Genomic DNA, 17,181 nt, shown 5'->3' with positions numbered 1-17,181 from the left:
TTCTCTTTATTTATCCAACTATTATGTGAATTGTCAAGTCCTTGCCATTTAACATATACTTTATCTCCTTTACTTCTCAAAACTTTTTCAACTACATAAACATCAGGATATTTTGTTTCTTGTAGATCTTGTTGATAAAAATTTCCATCAACATCATTCAATTTGTATGTGATTGGATTGGAATGAATAACATCTTGAATTTCTGTAGACCAATTAGTTGTATATCCTTTCTCGATAACACTTTTAATCTGCTGATTCTAACTTTGTCTCTTTTCTTAACCTTCGTCTTTTGATTAGTTACAAATGTGTTTGAATTTTATAACTCTTTTCATTAACTTCTTCTGGTTTCATTTTTATTTCTGAATGTTTTGTGTACTTATATTCAGCAACTAGTTTTGAGACTAGATCAGTCCATTTATAATTTCCTTGAAGAGAAAATTTTTTCCATATCTTTTCTTTAAGTGTTCTGTTGAATTGTTCAGCAACAGATGCTTTTGATTCTGTAAGAGTTGAATAATGATTGATGTTGTATTTTTTTCATCAGCTCATGAAACTGTTTATTGTAGAAGTCTTTACTATCATCTCTCTGTAAATTTTTACTTTGAATATTTTTTCAAAAGCCTCAGTTATATTCTTAAATGTTTCATCTTCAACTGGAATAACCCAAGCAAATTTTGAAAAAACATCAACAACAGGTAATAAATATCTTTATCCTTTATTAATTTTAGATAATCCTTTCAGATTACCTGAGTCCATTTCATCTAGATCAGCTTGCTATAAACCATCAATACTGAATGAACCAACGTTTCTTCTTTTAAAATTTTTTCTCATTGGCTTATGTTATTCATTAATAATCTACATGAATATTTACATCATCACCGACTGCTGAAGCAGTCTTAGAACTATGTTTGCTACAAATTTTTTTTAAAAAACTTACTCTTTTTAGTTTTACATACAGTACAAAGACTTCAATCCTCTGTCATCCATTTTTTGTGGTGGGTCTGTGAGGATTATGAGTCTCAGTAAATTTTTTACACTTCTAACAGTATATGTGATTGTGATTATCCATTTACACAAATAAAAAATTTAGTTATATAATTTCTTATACTTCCATTATGTCATCATCATTATATTCTAAAAGTAATTCACCAAACATGATTGATTCATCTGAAACAGTCACAGTTTTAACAGATTCATTTAGAGGTATAAATATTTTATGTTACATTTTCATTTCAAGTGATGGATTATTGAATTGTGCTGGATATAAAATTTGCAGTTTATCAACATTGAATCTTTTTTTCTCTATTTTTAAATCAGTAGCTGACAGGTCATGATTTACATTGGCTCCAAATAAAATAATTCTCTTGATTTTTACATTGTACTTAAATATGTTTCAATATTTCTGTACTAGTATTAAAATCAAATTTCAGTTTATATCTGTTACACATTATTTTCTGAAGATCACTTATTTGACTTAGATGGTGTTAAATTTGCCTCCGATAAATAATGTGTAGAAGCTTTTTCTAGTTCCATTCTTGTAAAGAAATTTTTATGGTTTATAGTTATCTTGATGAGTCTGACTAATTTTTCTTTAAGTTGTGCAGCAGTGGAATAATTATTAAAATGTGTTAAAATAAATGTGTATTCAAGTTTTGTAACATATTCTTTTCCTATGTATTGTTTAGTAACTATATCATAACAATTTACTGGATCTTTTATATCTATGATTCTTCTACCTTTAAAAGCAATGTATCTTGTAGCTACTTTAAAAATGGTGCAAAGTTCATTATGAAACTGATTAAACTTTCTATTTTTTGATCAATTTCACTTTTCATTTTTTTATAATTATCTTTTTTTATTTTTCCATTGCTCTCCTTATTAGTCTTATTTCCAAAAATGTCCATTTATTAAACTCAAAATATCATTAAATTCAAAATTATCACAGAATAGTTTTTTAACAAACAAACATAAGTGACCACATATAACTTCATCAAAATTTTCTATTCTCTCAGCATTGTAGTACAGATCATTTTTTCCCAAATATTTAACTAGATGTTTTGGTATATTACCACCAAATGAATCAAAAACAAATTTTTTGTCATGGACACAGTCCAAAGACTGATTTTGTTGTCACTTATTTTTATAATACCATACCCAATGAGTACCAAGATGATCAGATGTATCTAAATTTACTATTCCACATTCATTTTTGTTTTGTTCATTAGGTAATTCATCAATCGTAAAAACTGCACAAAAGTGTTGGATCTTTAATTATCTAACTAATTCTTTTATACCGAAAATTGATAATGCATTATTATATTTAGTAATCATTTCTTTGAAATTTTTTTACTCCTTTTCCTTTCTTTTTCATTGCTTCATTATACCTTTTTTGTTCTTCTAATTCTGCATCAGCTTTTTTCTTGTTTATTACTCCATTTGCAATTGGTGCAGATCCACCAGCAAGTGAACCAATAGTTGCTAGATATAGTAATGCAGCCCAAAGTAATGACAAAAATCCACCTTTGTGGTTATTAATCCAGCACCTTCTTTCTTTTCTGTTCGACATTCAGTAATCTTTTTCACAACAGGAAAAGCTACTGTAATGAGTAAATTCCCACCAGTTTTTTTCTCTTTCTTTCTTTTTTGAGCATCAGATAAAAATGGTTCAATAATTTTTAATTGATCAGTATTCAGTTTAAATTTAATTGATTTTCGTTTAGTTTTGCCACTAGATAGCAAAGTATAATCGATTGAAAATGTATGCATTTATATAAATTAAAAACTTTTCTAATATTTTTAAAATCCCCAACCATTATCATCAAGCCGCAGATGTACGCTTGCTTCAGCTGGTGCAACATCAAGTCTTATTCCTAATTTTCGTTTTCCATACATTATACCTCCACCTGCTGTTGCAGCTAGTTTTTCACCTAAGGAAGCATCACTTGCATGCATTTTTCTTTAGCTGCTAATTGAAGTTCTGTATCAGCTTACTGTCTTTTTTCTAAATTTTTATTATCATGATAGGCAATGTCATGTTGTTTGCAAGCTTCATCTAATTGATTAATGCCTCGATCTCCTCTAGCTAATATTTCTTCTAATTTCGTTCCTGGACCACAAAATTTATAGCTTGGAAGAGTCATTTCAAATGGTAATTTATTAATTAATGTATTTACTAATCCTTTTCCATGTTTTTCACTTTTCCAAAATATATGATGAAGATTATTCAAAAATTTAACTAAATATGGAATTCCTATTGAATTGTTGATTAAAAAATCTCTTTAGTCGCTTGTTAACATCTGTGTTATTCGATCTTTTTCATTATGATAAATTTTTTCCAGCTAATTACTGTTAATATGTCAACTTAATCTCTAACATCATAAATCCAAGCTGGCTGTTGTGGCCGAGCGGTTCTAGGCGCTTCAGTCTGGAACTGCGCGATCGCTATGGTCGCAGGTTCGAATCCTGCCTCGGGCATGGATGTGTGTGATGTCTTTAGGATAGTTAAGTTTAAGTAGTTCTAAGTTCTAGGGGACTGATGACCACAGATGTTAAGTCCCATAGTGCTCAGAGCCATTTGAACCATTTGAACCATAAATCCAAAAGTATTCAAATGTTTTAATTCTGTATATTTCTTTACTAACCCTTTACATTCTTTTCTGTGGTGAACTTGTTTCTGAATAATCTGAAGAATCTATAGTTGATCTTCTTAAGTTTGGGAAACAGTCATCAACGATTTCTTTTTAGAGATATTTATATTTATTACCTTAACTTGATTTTATTTTATTTAGGTTGATTTCAGAATACAGTGCTCCTGAATTGAACAGTATATTTGCATAATTTGATGGATCTACACCATCAAACTTTTCACACATGTCATGAATAGTAATCTGTTTATCATTTAAAAGACTCATTAATCAATCTGTTCCTTCATATGTTTTTTCAACAATTTTTAATTTATTTCTATTGAATTCCAATGGTAATTTACCAGTATGTTTAAAAATGCCAACAGGCATTAATCCAATAGTAGTATTTTGACTATGATTAATATACTTGAAGATTCTTTAACTAACATTTATCTTTTTAGCTTCATCCTGACGACTGCCAAACTGTGTCTCCTTTTTTTGTTTTTTAGCAGCAGCTTGAGATTGTCTCTCTTCATTATAATTCTTCAAAATGTTTTCAATTTTGATTCACTTAATGTGTAGTCATATTTACCAGGAGTGACATCAGACCAATCGTGTAATGGTTTACATGGTGATAAATTTCCAAAATCATCTATATGATGACAATATGGAATCATCTATTTTTCAACTTCTATATTTTCTTCAATAGCTTTCAAAACATTATCACGCAAACCTTCAATTCCTTGTTTTACTTGTTCAATAGCATCAATAACTGGCTGATCTTCTTTTTCATGTCCACCTCCATAGTGCAGTGGTAGCATTTCAACCTGCCATGCAAGGAGGCCTGGGTTTGATTTCCTGCAGGGGACTGGGTGTTGTGTATCCTTCATCATAATTTTCGTCATCATTGACACGCAAGTCGCCAAAGTGGCATAACTAAAGAGACTTGCAATATGATGGCCAACTCCTGAAGAGGATATCCGTGCCAATAAATGCCATACAATCATTCGTTATTTCTTTTTTTATATTTTTCATACTCTATTCTTGGTTGTTTTCCCAAAGCTTTAATTATGTTTTGAATTCTTCATCTTTCATTCTATTTTGCTTAGCTTTTTCAACAACTTCCAGATCGTATTTTGCAAACATTTATTAAGGAAGAAAAAACATTAAATAAACATTTCGAACATTTACATTGAACATTTGATGTATATATTTAATGTTTACGTTAATGTTTGATATTTACATTTATATTTAACATTTACATTTATGTTTAATATTTATGTTTTCATGAAATGTTGTATTTTATTCTTGAGCTTACCTTCATTTGGTTTTCTTGTCATATCTATTGTAAGAAATCCAGATTCATTATTCCAACATTTACTACACATTTATTTAAGATCATCAAACTTTAAATTGCCTTCAACAAAATCATGATAAATATGATTTAAATTTGTATCATCCTGTCGAAAAATATTTATAAAATTGACATTACCTCTGACTAATTGTTTCGGTGTTTTGTGTAAGTTTGAGCTAAATAAAAAGAGTCTATTCGTTTATGTCTTCCTCTAGTAAAATATTCTCTGACTATATCCTGATTTTCAAGAATGAAGTCATCATCAAACACCACTACAGAATTTTCTTGGCATTCATCTAATGGAATAATTTCATCATTATTTTCAATAAAAGTAACAATTTGCTCTTTATGGTTATCTTGAGTTTTTCACACCTCTTTATAAATTCTTGATATTTTGGTTGATCTAAGCTTTTAGAATAGACATACAAATGATTAATTTGATTCCAATTCAGCCATCCTGGAGCTACAATATAATTACCAATCATTAATGTGGTTTTTCACAACCACTTGGTCCTATAGACAGCACATTGAATAGAATTTGGTAAAAGATTGCCATGTTTATTTTTTGGTTTCTTTACTGGAATTCTTATTTTTGGGGTACCCAATCTGTCATTTATTTAAATAATTTTTTATTAATATACATGACTCATCTATTTCAATGGAGTGGTAATTTGTCTGTTCTGAGAAAAAGATTAACTGTTCCCACAAGATACAGTTATATTAAAGTTTCCCTAGTTGGTTTTTATTCCACATTTTTAACTCCAAGTACTAATCGAAAAATAATAAACTATATTGTGATGGAGAAACAATAGAAATTACAACTCGTCAGTATCGTTTGAAAAACTTGGAAAAATTTATTCATTTAAAAAGCCTAATATTCACATTAAAGCAGATGAAATTTTAAACAGAGTTATTACTGAGAGTGATGTAAAAATGTATATGGATAACAAAGATAGTATTGGAAGTGTGCTTGGATTTAGTAACCAAGTTGTTGAAGCTAATGGAAAGACTGTTGCTAACGATGGTCCTAAATTGGAATTAATAAATATAAATTTTAATTTGGCTGATGGGATGTGTGTAAGGCATACTGATCATTTTCATCATGAAACTAATATTATTGCCCCTAATGCAGAATTTGGTGGACCAATAATTCATTAACCATATTATCCTGTAAATATTCCTGTTTTTGAACGAATTCAAAATTTAGAAACAACCCCAAGGTAGTATTATAGGTCCTTTGTTGTTCCTTATCTATATAAACGATTTAGGAGACAATCTGGGCAGCCGTCTTAGGTTGTTTGCAGGTAAAACTGCTGTTTATTGACTAATAGTCATCAGAAGATCAAAACAAATTGCAAAACGATTTAGAAAAGAAATTTGAATGGTGCAAATAGTGGCAGTTGATGCTAAATAACGAAAAGTGTGAGGTCATTCACATGAGTGCTAAAAGGAATTCGTTAAACTTCGGTTACACGATAAATCTGTCTAATCTAAAGGCTGTAAATTCAAGTAAATACCTAGGAATTATAATTATGAACAACTTATATTCGAAGGAATACATAGAAAATGTTGTGGGGAAGGCTAACAAAAGACTGCATTTTATTCGCATGACACTTACAAAATGTAACAGATCTACTAGGGAGACTGCCTACACTACACTTGCCATTCTCATTTAGAATACTACTGTGTGGTGTGGGATCCTTACCAGATAAGACTGACAGAGTACATCGAAAATGTTCAAAGAAGGGCAGCACGTTTTGTATTATGGCGAAATATATTAGAGAGAGTGTCACTGAAATGATACAGGATTTGGGCTGGACATCATAAAAAGAAAGGCGTTTTTCATTGCGACAAAATCTTCTCATTAAATTTCAATCACCAACTTTCTCCTCCGAATGCGAAAATATTTTGTTGACACCATCCTACATAGGAATAAACGATCACCACGCTAAAATAAGGGAAATCAGAGCTTGTACAGAAAGATATAGGCATTCGTTCTTTCTGCACACTATACGATATTGGAATAATAGAGAATTGTAAAGGTGGTTCGATGAACCCTCTGCCAGGCACTTAAATGTGATTTGCAGAGTAATAATCTAGATGTAGATGTAGATGTAGAACTGATGGAAATGACAATTTGATTGACTTCAGTGGTGGTTATGTAACAGTTGTTTTAGAAATGTCATAATAAAATTTTTTCCTTAATAAATCATGAATAAAATCGAGAGTTATCATTTCTACTCATTCCCTGTGAATGATAAAAGTAAAAATAATTTAAATGTACCCAAGATATTAATATAAATATTGGTGATGGATGGTTTCATCCTAATCATACTCAGTTATACATGAACTTTAGTATTATTGGAGCTGATTGTATTGACTATCCAACATATGATGGAAAATCCAATAAAAAATTAATCGATAATCACGTAGCAAAACTATATGATTATATTGCCATAAAGAAAGGAAATAATATTTTATCTAGAATCGAACATCCTTTTATTTCCTCATCATTTTTACTACATTTGACTTCATCTCTTCCTGATAAAATAGGTATGGAAGGACATACGCTTAATAAAGCAAAAATAAAGAGCAAGATAAATGAAGTCCTTTATCCATTAGGCATACTTGGTGGATTGCCTAAAGATTGTAAGGAAGCTATGTGGGAGGGAGATTTAACAGCAAGTTTTACATGATCATCAAGTGCTGGAGATTCTATTCTCGACAGTCTGATTATAATTATGCTGGGATTGAAATAAATGACACTCTTCTAAAAGAAGGTAAAATTGTTGTAGAATCCATGGAAATTCGTTAAATATGTTAAATATGATTTTGAACCAAGGGAAAAATCCGAAAAATCCAAAACTTCCAATATCCTTTTATGAACTACCAACTGTAGAAGTTGCTAGATTGTGTGGTAAGAATAATTTTGAAATAGATATCACGAATTACTATAAGTCAGAAGAATTTGATATGCCATATTTCATATCTGTTATATTTCAGATAAATCGTAAAAATAATCAGTTACTGTACTCTTCATTATTTGATCACGTTAACCTACAGAATATACATTTGAAAAATGGATGAAACGAAAATTTTCCACAGGAGTTGTGGAATATTAATCCTCCAAATAATTTTCTCAAAGCAGACAATGCATTTGTCGATTTTAAACGAGTTACACAACTGGATGCAAATATAGATATTATTCCATATAATTTCATAACTAATTATCCGATTTATGTCATTAATATGACTCGAAGAAATAGTACTGTAACATCACAGATAATAACTACAAAACTGTGTGCATCTTTTAATGATAAAATTCCTGTAGACACTTTAGCATAAGTAGTTAGGTATGGAAAGAAGAATCTTACATACGATGCTCAACACAAAAACTTACTGAAAATTTTTAATTATTAATTTCTACATATATGAATTCAAAATTTATGCTTTTGTACATTTTTGAAACATTTTAAAAAAGATAGAGAAAATAAAAACTGAAAATTGGTGAGCCAGAAAGTGAGCTCTACGTAAAAATCTTATGGCTGCTAGTGAATAATTTTCATTAGCCAATTCATGTTATTTATTTTCTTATGTTCACCTTTTATAAAAAATATTAAATTTATTTTCTTACTTTCACCTTTTATTTAAAAAATATATTAAATTTGTTTTCTTACAATCACTTTTTGTATGACATAATTATTTTAGTGAGTTAGACCTGAAAATGTGGGTGAGAGTAGCTAGAAAATGCGGGTTTTGGTTAACTAGCTCATTTCTTGGCGAAACCCGGAGGGTGAGCCAGAAAGTGAGCTGGTGAGCCAGAACTCGCTTTTTCTAGCTACTCCTGGGCAGTCAGTGTTTCCTGGAGGCCAGTGAAGGCAGTGCCTACTCCTGTAAGCTGCGTCTTATTTGTTGTGGTAAGAAAGCAGCCTGCCTTCTTTGTCCTACTTTGTACCTATAGTCTAACACTATTTCCACCATTAACTACATTGAGCTATATGTTCGAAATCGGTTTTAGCCCTTCATAGTGTTTCTTTTACACTCATGCTCATAAATTAAGGATAATGCTGATACATGGTGAAATAACGCTCTGGTGGGTGGTCTGAGGGTTTAAATCGCCTCGAGGTATGACCATACAGTGCATTTGACCCGCAGTCGTCACATGGTGGCACTGGCAGCAATCCACATATGCAGAGGTGTGTTGGTGCATGTCAGACTACAGTGCAGTAAGTAAGTGTGCAGACGTTTGCAGAGGTGCTAATAGTGACTGTATGTTGAAAATGGCTCAAAGAACACACATTGATGTTGTTATGAGGGGTAGAATACTAGGGCGACTGGAGGCTGGTCAAATACAGCAGGTCGTAGCATGGGATCTCCGTGTGCCACAAAGTGTGATCTCAAGACTATGGCAACGATCCCAGCAGACAGCAAACGTGTCCAGGCGCTACAGTACAGGACGACTACAGTGTACAGCACCACAAGAAGACCGATATCTCACCATCAGTGCCTGCAGACGGCCACGGAGTACTGCAGGTAGCCTTGCTCGGGACCTTACCGCAGCCATTGGAACAGTTGTCTCCAGACACACAGTTTACAGACGACTGAACAGACATGGTTTATTCGCCCGGAGACCTGCAAGATGCATTCCACTGACCCCTGGTCACAGGAGAGCCCGCAAAGCCTGGCGTGAAGAACAGTAACTTCATGGTCATTGGAACAGTGGTCCCAGGTTGTGTTCACAGACGAGTCCAGGTATGGTCTGAACTGTGATTCTCGCCAGGTTTTCATCTGGCGTAACCAGGTACCAGATACCAACCCCTTAATGTCCTTGAATGGGATCTGTATGGAGGTCGTGGTTTGATGGTGTGGGATGGGATTATGATTGGTGCACGTACGCCCCTGCATGTCTTTGACAGAGGAACTGTAACAAGACAGGTGTATCGGGACGTCGTTTTGCACCAGTATGTCCACCTTTTCAGGGGTGCAGTGGGTCCCACCTTCTTCCTGATGGATGATAACGCCCGGCGCCACCGAGCTGCCATCGTGGAGGAGTACCTTGAAACAGAATATATCAGGCGATGGAGTGGCCTGCCTGTTCTCCAGACCTAAACTCCATCGAGCACGTCTGGGATATCTCTCGGTCGACGTATCGCTGCACGTCTTCAAACCCCTACGATTCTTCAGGAACTCCGACAAGCTCTAGTGCAAGAATGGGAGGCTTTACACAAGCAGCTGGTTGACCACCTGATCCAGAGAATGCCAACCCGTTGTGGGCCTGTGTGCGTGTGCATGGTGATCACATCCCATGTTGATGTCGAGGTACATGCGCAAGAAACAGTGGCGTTTTGTAGCACATGTGTTTCGGGACGGTTTTCTCAACTTATCACCAATACCGTGTACTTACAGATGTGTTGTGCGTGTTCCCTATGTGCCTATGCTATTAGCGGCAGTTTCGTGTAGTGCCACGTTGTGTGGCACCACATTCTGCAATTATCCTTAATTTATGAGCATGAGTGTACTTATAAATATTCACACATGCAATAAATGGCCGGTATATTGGTGCTACCTACCTGGAAACATTAGTAGAGAATATTACACAGATCGCCTTCCCAAGTAGCTTCCGTTCATCTAATTTTTTTTTAAATATTCACTTCTTCTCTGAATGGCAATACCTTGACTAAGAACGTTGGGTTCACCTAAGGTGGATTAATGTAAGGTACAAGTCTTCAAGTAATCTTGTACAACAGGACAAATTTTCATTTATAATTATATTTCAATTCTTAACTATGTAGGCTGCAACTGAAAATGCGGCTGTAAGCCATGAAAACCGTAGTGTGGTCAATCAAAACCAAGTATTATCAGCTGTCAGTGGTGTTTTCATTCATCATATTCCTTTTATACAGTGAATTACTCGTTCAGCTCGTACAGTCATTCTATAGTGTTATCTTTGGTTGCAACGTTGACCTGTACAACTGAACTATACCTGTTAGCGTTGGTTAAGTTTCATTTCTCATAAGGATCATCCTATCGCTGAACTGATGACTGTAACTCACTCTTTGCCCTACCTTATTGTTACTACAGCAAATACGCATCCAAGAACAGAACAACGTTCGAAATTGCCTTCCTGACACTACGTTATTCGTGTAAGCTCTATAATTTTTAGTATTTAAAACAGCTGTTACGTGCACAGGACAGAAATAACGAACAAGAAGCATTCGTAATCAGTAATCTGCGAATGTTTTGGGCTACTTAAAACGCCGGCAGGTCCAGCCCACTCTGGCTTCAAAGCAAGGTACATGCTTCCTACAGACACTGCTTATCTCTGGAGCACAAAGTGGACACCACACAACAGCCAATATCAACAATAGATCCATCCCCATCCGGTAATGAAACGTAGTAATGCACCCAAGTAAAAGCATATGGGTCAAAGCATCATCTGACATCCAGAAAAATTATCCTGAGGTGTTCAGTAAAATGAATGTATTAATTTTTTCTTTTGAAACTTAGTGTGTGATGAAAAGATTTTTAATATTTCCAGAATAACTGTTTACTAATTTTTAAAAGCCAACTACAGTAAATTTAACCATAGTCAGAATTATATCAGTTTACTGAAAGTAAAAAAATTACGTCATTCTTTAATTACATTCTTGCAGCAGGTAAATCTAATGCGTTAATTTTTATTGATGCAGGAGTTGTATATTTTTATAGTTAATAAATGTAATTAATGTCGACTGCCTTCTCGAACTGCATACAAAATGTCAGTCACCAATTAAGGGATAACACCAATGTAACGGCCTAACAAAAGCGTTTCATTGACAATTTTTTTTTTTTTTTTTACAGAAGGGAAGGTGATAGAGAAATAATACTTGGGGTAGTTATTGAGCATTTATTTACGTATATTACAAAAATTTTAGTCGGAAAACATTTCAATACAGCGATTCTCCTGAGGCATATTGAATTCGAGACAATCTACAGCTGGCCATTGGTCTACCTTCTTTATACAGTAGTATTCAAAGAACTGTGACTGACGCCCGAACAACAGGGAACTGACGTGCATCGAGACTAGAAAATAGTGCAGTGATAATGTCTAGGCACTAGCCGAACTCAGGATTTGAGGAATAAAACCTGCAAAAAAAAAAAAAAAAAAAAAAAAAAAAGGACGACTGATTGCTGCGCTCTATAATTTATAAAACTTTACAGTTCCGTTTATCCCTACTCCAAATAGGCACAGTGCAAGAGCGGTTCAACGGTTGATTTCATATGCGTTCTGTGTGAACTTACTAGTTGGTACAACAACTTCTGGCAGTTTGGACAAGCAATAAGTGTTGTGAAGCCTAAACCTCACACACTTCGTTCTTGCAACGTGATGTCTGCATCACACGTTTTACATCACACGGTTGAGGAATAACAGAGAACTACGGCAAGACAGTTTATAATGTTGTAGGTCAATCCATAATTTACATCAAAATCCTGGCCACTGTGTTTCAGTTTCTTAGCAGAGGCACTCACACCTTCCAAAGTGCTTTCAGACTCATGTCTACTCTCTGGATGCTTTGATGACGTACTGCTTCGATGAAGTGTCAGATACTATGCTTTCGTACCTTATCTGCCACAGTACACTTCCTTACCACTCATTCTTACTTGAAAGAAAAAACTGTATATTACAAGATCACAAATCAAGTATCAAAATTGGATACTGTACACAAAAATCAAGTTTCAAACTGAAAGAATTGTCGTTTTCGTACACATACTGACGCTTGCTGACGCCAATATAATGTGTTATTATTGTTCCAAAATGCTTCTGACTATACCCAGAAACTACAGGGGGTACCGAGATGGCGATGGTAGGCCGTTTCGGGTCATCGAGGAGTTAGAGGGGGGGGCTCAGAATTCTATAAAACAGTTTTTTTCCAGGGATTAGACTTTTTGATTCATAATTTAGAAGGTTCAAAGCCTATTTTAAGCCAATAAAAACAAAAATGATTTTCTGAAAATTCTATAGTGGTGTTATCCCTTACATAGCTTTCCATCGTGTGCTTAATGAAAGCAGAGCTACAAAATTTGTCTCCCAACGTGAGGCTAACAAAAATACCACTACATGCTTAACGTTCTGCCCGTGTTATTCCAATATCTGTGGTTTTCCCTGGTTGATGGTGACAGTGTAGTTCACGTACATGTCTGTTGAGGAGACATTGAAATTTGGACGTTAATACTTCTTTGCATGTGGCCTAGCGGTTCTAGGCGCATCAGTCCGGAACCGCGGTGCTGCTACGGTCGAAGGTTCGAATCCTGCCTCGGGCATTGATGTGTGTGATGTCCTTAGGTTAGTTAGGTTTAAGCAGTTCTAAGTCCATGGGACTGATGACCTCAGATTTTAAGTCCCATAGTGCTTAGAGCCATTTGAACCATCTTGAACTTCTTTGCAAAGCTGACCAATAATTCGTTTGTGGTGTGCATACACAAACTCTGACACATTATTATCGCGAGTAGTAGCGAGCGAATAGCTCCGAACGAGTCGGAAGTGGTCGGATGCAAAATGCGCTGGAGAGAAGCCGCGCCACATTCTGCCGTGATCGTGCTAGTGGCGCCGGAGGAGAATTAGGTATTAATTGAGGATTTTTGACAATTTGTCTTGTTGATGCACTTTGTTGTTGTTGCTTGCTTGCGCACTGGAGGGATTTTGTCAGATTTGTGTATGCATACATTGGGAGTAATGTTTGTATCTTTGTTGTGGCCACAGACGTGTTTATTGCGTATAGACATTGTGGATTTATTTAGGTCTGTGTGAAGTCTGTCAGTTTTTAAGTAATCTATTTTGCGAATATAGTAAATTAAAGTTTTATTGGTTTCTTTCATTTTTTACACTGTCTAAGGTTAGTTGATCAAACCCCCTCCCGATCATTCAACTTCTCTATAAAAAAATTTATAGCAGTACCGGTAGTCGTTGCAATTATGGCTACGCATTGCACTCTGTATGGATCGCAGTATTGCTTTTGAAATATTTTTAGCACGGTGCAGATCACGCAGTTGCAGTAGCAAGACGAGGTAAGTTGTCCGTTGGGAACAGGAGCATTGCAGAACAATTGTTAGGAGTTCTCAGAGTTTATTTTACACTCGCAGTCAGATACTTGAGAAATGATTTCTTTAATATATATAGGAAGAATAACGTCAGAGATGCAACGTCACACACTTCAGTACGTCTCTCAGCAGAACAAACAATAATTACGAATTCGCTTCAACCTTCTGTTAACTATCCCTCACCCTTCGCAACACATCTACGGAAAGAGCAGCTCTATCCGTTAAGTGTGCGCAATTCGTTATCGAAAGTAATTTGTTCGTAGGCGTCCACTTCCTTTAGCTGGCGATCAGCGCGTCTGGCGATCAGCGCGTCTGACTGCCATGTAGTGTGCACGAGTTCGATTCCCTGCCGAGTCGGAGATTTTCTCCGCTCGGAGACTGGGTGTTGTGTTGTCTTTATTATCATTTCATCGGCACGCCAGTCACCCCGTGTGACGTGAACTGAAAAGACATTTGATTCGGTGGCCGAGCTTCTCCAAGGGGGGACTCCCGACCATCAGTGCCATGCGATCACTTCATTTCGTTTTTGTGTTTGTAGGTTCACAGTCGTGGCGATATATTATTTGTGCCGTGGTAGTTCGAACATTTGACCCTTAGGTGAGCGAAATGTTATTTCATGCTTGTTACGCTTTGATATCAAGAGTAAAAATGTTTTCGATGAGGAAAAAGGCAACACTACCAAGGTTGAGAACAAAATCACGTAAAGGCATGTAAACATCAACTACCAGAAGTTTCAGCTTTTGTTTTACTAGACTTTACATTGACCTGCCGTTTTGTCTGATTAATTTAACGAGACAACAAAAGGAGTCGATCACATCCGCTGCTTTGTGCAGCGAAATAACTCATGATAGCCAATGTAGAAAGAATATAAATTACAGAGTTGCAACAGGAAGAAAAGCATTTCTCGAAAAGAGAAATTTGTTAACATCAAATATAAATTTAATTACCAGGGAAGTATTTGAGCGGAGCGTGGTCTATAAACAGTTCAGATGGTAAAAAAATACAAGAGTTTGATATGTGATGCTACAAAAGAATGCTGAACATGACATGGGTAATTCGGCTAACTATTGAAGGGGTACTGAATCGATTTAGGAAGAAGAGATCTTTATGGTGCAATTGTACCAAAAGAAGCGATCAGTTAACAGGACACATCCTGAGGCGTCAAGGACTTCTTAGTTTGCTAATGGAAGGAAGTGCGGGGGATAAAAATCGTAAAGGGAGAGAAAGGCTTGATTACCAGTAAGGAGTTTCAAACCGAAATAGGTTACAGAGTGGTTATTCGGACATGAAGAGCCTCGTACAGTAGAAAGAGAGTTGTATCAAACCAACTTTTAGCTTGAAGACCACAGCTACAACAGGAATATTGTCTGGTACATATAAATGTGAAGTTTTTGTGCTGTAGCCAAAACTTGTTCTATTGACATCCGTATTTAAAAAAATCTTAATCTGAACCTAGATCATCAGCCAAGATGTAGAGAGTTACAAATCTTAAGTTTGTAAATGGTGACGTTAGATATAAAAAAGCAACTTGCTGCTTCTATGAATTAACCGTTCAAAGAATACACGAAAAGAAATTACAAATGTGTGCTTTTCCCTGGTCTGAAAAACGTGTTGAATGTTTCTCTTTTTCCTCCTTTGAAAATTTCAAATAATCAATACTTTTGGCTTAAAATATTCTCTGGGATGTCTGCTTTACTGCAGTGTTCATTCCAGGTTCGCCAGAAACTTCATTATCGAGTTACAAGGCGATCTGTGAAAAATAGTCGATACCGCAGTCAGTGTGGCAGCTTGTATGAGGGTCACTCCAAAAGAATTGCACACTATTTTTGTAAAAATACAGTTTTCATTTTGCATGTTTGAAAGTTTTACAGTGTGCAGATACATCCTTCCCGCTTGTTTTCAAACTTAGTTCAATCTGTTCCCGTGAGTGGCGCTGTCACAGCATGTCTTCAAGACGGCTGCTACACTTGACGTTCGTCAGAAACAACGTGCTGTCATAGAATTCCTGTGCTGTGAAAACGAGACAGTGGGAAACATCCACAAGGGGTTGAAAAAGGTCTATGGAGATGCTGCTGTCGATCACAGTACAGTTAGTCGGTGAGTAAGCAGGTTACGTGAGAATGCGGGCACGGAAATATTGAGGATTGTCCTTGCAGCGGCAGGCCTCGTAATGCACACACTTCAGACAATGAGCAGAGAGTTAACGAATTGGTGACTGCTAACAGACGCATCACAGTGAACGAATTGTCACGCTACGTTGGGGTAGGGGAAGGAAGTGTTTGCAGAATACTGAAAGTGTTGGCGTTAAAAAAGGTTTGTGCCAGATAGGTTCCCAGGATGGTGACAGTGGTTCACAAAGAAACAAGAAAAAGAGTATGCAGCGGACTTTTGGAAGAATTGTGACAGGTGATGAAACATGGCTCCATCATTTTTCACCAGAGACGAAGAGGCAATCAGTGGAGTGGCATCATGCAAATTCACCCAAGAAAAAAAAAATTCAAAACCACACCTTCTGCTGGAAAAGTTATGGCTATGGTGTTTTTCGATTCCGAAGGACTCTCGCTTGTGGACATCATGCCAAGTGGAACCACCATAAATTCTGATGCATATGTGACGACACTGAAGAAACTTCAAGCTCGACTGAGTCGTGTTCGACCACATGCACGGCCACATGTCAGTCAAAAAACCATGGAAGCGATCACAAAACTCGGGTGGACAACACTGAAACACCTGCCTTACAGTCCTGCTGACCTGGCTCCATGTGACTATCATCTCTTTGGGAAACTGAAAGACTCTCTTCGTGGAACAAGGTTTGAAGATGATGACTCCCTTGTGCACGCTGCCAAACAGTGGCTCCAACAGGTTGGTCCAGAATTTTACCGTGCGGGTATACAGGCGCTGGTTCCAAGATGGCGTAAGCCAGTTGAGAGGAATGGAAATTATGTTGGGAAATGAAAATATTGTTCCTAAAGGATGTATCTACACACTCTAAAACTTTCAAACAGGTAGAACAAAAGTTGGATTTAAAAAAAAAAAATAGTGTGCATTTATTTTGGAGTGACCCTCGTAATTTCAACGATGGTCTAACATACGTACATTATGGAAATCACGGACATGCTCGAATTT

This window comes from Schistocerca piceifrons, chromosome 6 (genome assembly GCF_021461385.2).
Source record: "Schistocerca piceifrons isolate TAMUIC-IGC-003096 chromosome 6, iqSchPice1.1, whole genome shotgun sequence".
Lineage (NCBI taxonomy): Eukaryota > Metazoa > Arthropoda > Insecta > Orthoptera > Acrididae > Schistocerca > Schistocerca piceifrons.
Note: the sequence above shows the minus strand (reverse complement) of the source record.